Source organism: Drosophila sechellia, unplaced genomic scaffold (genome assembly GCF_004382195.2).
Source record: "Drosophila sechellia strain sech25 unplaced genomic scaffold, ASM438219v1 U_291, whole genome shotgun sequence".
NCBI classification, from domain to species: Eukaryota; Metazoa; Arthropoda; class Insecta; order Diptera; family Drosophilidae; genus Drosophila; species Drosophila sechellia.
In genome coordinates this window covers 32501-36114 of record NW_022611236.1, presented here as the reverse complement: position 1 = coordinate 36114, position 3614 = coordinate 32501, and the positions used below count along the sequence as shown (strand labels likewise).

Sequence of the window (3614 nt, the reverse complement as noted above, 5' to 3'; positions counted from 1 at the left end):
AGAGAGTCATAGTTATCCCGCCGTTGACCCGGCTTACTTGAATTTCTTCACTTTTACTTGAATTTCTTCACTTGACATTCAGAGCACGGGCAGAAATCACATTGTGTCAACACCCGCTAGGGCCATCACAATGTTTTTAATTAGACAGTCGGATTCCCAAGTCCGTGCCAGTTCTGAATGATTGTTAATTGATCGTTATAATTGATAGAACTAATTGGTTAAACCAAATAGTATTCTTAAAAATTTTAGCAAGAAAGTTCCACAATTGGCTACGTAACTAAACTATCCGGGGAACAAGTACTAACATAAATGCTAGAAACTCTATTTACCCAGACGAGACATAAACCATGTTATTGTTCCCAATCAAGCCCGACTATCTCAATCTTCAGAGCCAATCCTTATCCGAAGTTACGGATCTAATTTGCCGACTTCCCTTACCTACATTATTCTATCGACTAGAGACTCTTCACCTTGGAGACCAGCTGCGGATATTGGTACGGCCTGTGAGAAGTTTGCGTGTCCCCACCATAAATTTTCAAGGCCGAGGAGAAAATATCGACACAACAGTATATGTCATGCTCTTCTAGCCCATCTACCATATCTCTCTGCGAAAGACTTCCATGGTAGTACGGCTATAAAACAGAAAAGAAAACTCTTCCGATATCTCTCGACGGCTTTCTTTATGGTCGTTCCTGTTGCCAGGATGAGCACGAGGCCCATATTTAATAACAAACGGATACTCAACAGGTTACGGAATTGGAACCGTATTCCCTTTCGTTCAAAATTATTCAAGTGTATTATATTCGCTTTGTTTATATAGTTAGGCATTTTTGTTTTACTTGAAAATTTTCGGCTTTCGCCTTGAACTTAGGACCGACTAACTCGTGATCAACCACTGTTCACACGAAACCCTTCTCCACTTCAGTCTCCAAGGTCTCATTCGATTATTTGCTACTACCACCAAGATCTGTACCAATGGCAGCTCCATGCAGGCTTACGCCAAACACTCTACGCATACCATTGTACCTTCCTACTCACTAAAGTTTCAAAATTTATATCACAAGTAATATAAATCATCTACTTTAGCGGTAATGTATAGGTATACAACTTAAGCGCCATCCATTTTAAGGGCTAGTTGCTTCGGCAGGTGAGTTGTTACACACTCCTTAGCGGATTTCGACTTCCATGATCACCGTCCTGCTGTTTTAAGCAACCAACGCCTTTCATGGTATCTGCATGAGTTGTTAATTTGGGCACCGTAACATTACGTTTGGTTCATCCCACAGCGCCAGTTCTGCTTACCAAAAGTGGCCCACTGGGCACATTATATCTAACCTTGAACTTCATATCAAGAAAGTTAAGGTTCTTACCATTTAAAGTTTGAGAATAGGTTAAGATCGTTTCGACCCTAAGGCCTCTAATCATTCGCTTTACCAGATAGATTATTTTATATAATATTAAAATGCACCAGCTATCCTGAGGGAAACTTCGGAAGGAACCAGCTACTAGATGGTTCGATTGGTCTTTCGCCCCTATACTCAATTCTGACAATCATTTGCACGTCAGAACTGTTTCGGTCTTCCATCAGGGTTTCCCCTGACTTCAACCTGATCAAGTATAGTTCACCATCTTTCGGTCACAGCATATATGCTCAAGGTACGTTCCAGTTAGAGGCATAAATAATATAAATATACATTATACATAACTATATAGAACGCCCCGGATTGTGTTAATTAGCTATAAATAGCTAAAAAACTAATCCCATTATTAGTCAAGTTAATTACGCTATTAGGTTTACATCCCAATAACTTGCACATATGTTAGACTCCTGGTCCGTGTTTCAAGACGGGTCCCGAAGGTATCCTGAATCTTTCGCATTGTAATCATACAAGAGCATATAATAAACACAAAAATCAATGATAATTATGCCATTATATAATTCCGAAAAATTAACGCTCTGTAATAATATAAATCTATCAGCACTTTATCAAATTAATAACATTTATTCTGTGTTAAAATGCAAGCAATTTAATTGGAATAAACTATAAGTTATATTTTATGATAAATTTGGATATGCTAATAGATTACAATGTCCTTATATGGAAAAAATGCACATTATTCTTAATAATATTATTTAAATATTACAATTTTAATGATGAATTTTCCATAACGGATATTCAGGTTCATCGGGCTTAACCTCTAAGCAGTTTCACGTACTGTTTAACTCTCTATTCAGAGTTCTTTTCAACTTTCCCTCACGGTACTTGTTTACTATCGGTCTCATGGTTATATTTAGTTTTAGATGGAGTTTACCACCCACTTAGTGCTGCACTATCAAGCAACACGACTCTTTGGAAACATCATCTAGCAATCATTAACGTTATACGGGCCTGGCACCCTCTATGGGTAAATGGCCTCATTTAAGAAGGACTTAAATCATTAATTTCTCATACTAGAATATTGACGCTCCATACACTGCATCTCACATTTGCCATATAGACAAAGTGACTTAGTGCTGAACTGTTTTCTTTTCGCTCGCCGCTACTAAGAAAATCCTTGTTAGTTTCTTTTCCTCCCCTAATTAATATGCTTAAATTCAGGGGTAGTCCCATATGAGTTGAGGTTGTATATATAACTATATTTTGCCATAAATTCTTTATATATAAATGATAAAACAATCAATTAAATTCGTTATAAATAGTTCCAATAGTTCTTGTAAGCAAAGTCATTTTTATCCATTTAACGAACCAACGAAGAATAATAACAAAACCAAGTTTTCTTTTTTCCGAATCATTAATAAGAGACAATTCTAGATGAAAAATATTTCAATTTTTTATGCTAGACATTTCTCAGTATTATTTGATTGAAAAAGAAAATATTTCTCTTCGTTTTTCACATTCAAATGTGAGATAATGTTTTTCATTTCTTTTTTAATATTATGAATAAAATCATATTTAATCCAATAATATACCATATGCTTATAAAAAATTTATAAACAACTTAATTAGCATAGTCTTACAACCCTCAACCATATGTAGTCCAAGCAGCACTTAAAATTAATTAAAGTACATAACAGCATGGACTGCGATATGCGTTCAAAATGTCGATGTTCATGTGTCCTGCAGTTCACACGATGACGCACAGTTTGCTGCGTTCTTCATCGACCCATGAGCCGAGTGATCCACCGCTTAGAGTTTTATAATTCAATTTTATATAATGTCAATATTGTTTTTATTGAAAGAAATTAAAAATACACCATTTTACTGGCATATATCAATTCCTTCAATAAATTTATTTTTATACCTAAAATAAATGTTGCGAAATGTCTTAGTTTCATATAAGCATTATGTATCATAATAATCTGGTTATGGTTTGCTATTTTGGGTGACACATACTGCAAAATTTATATAAAACATTAACCTGATGGATGACAGGTACAAACATTGTATATTTAGTTGTTGCATTAGCCAACGTATGCTCATAACATAGATGAACAATACATATTCGCAACGCGTGTATATTATGGTCCATATACACACACACTTATTTTGATTACCACACATTCAAAATTATTTTATTTTAATTCGACTTCTACTTTCGAATTTAGTTTAGTT

The 3614-nt window shown here is 35.1% G+C and overlaps 1 non-coding gene across 1 annotated transcript; it reads right to left on the bottom strand.

Moving 5' to 3' along the window:
- Positions 1–3018: 3018 nt before the first annotated feature.
- Positions 3019–3196, bottom strand: LOC116803116. Its single transcript, XR_004363395.1, has one exon. It is a non-coding gene; the product is annotated as a 5.8S ribosomal RNA (ribosomal RNA).
- Positions 3197–3614: the final 418 nt, after the last annotated feature.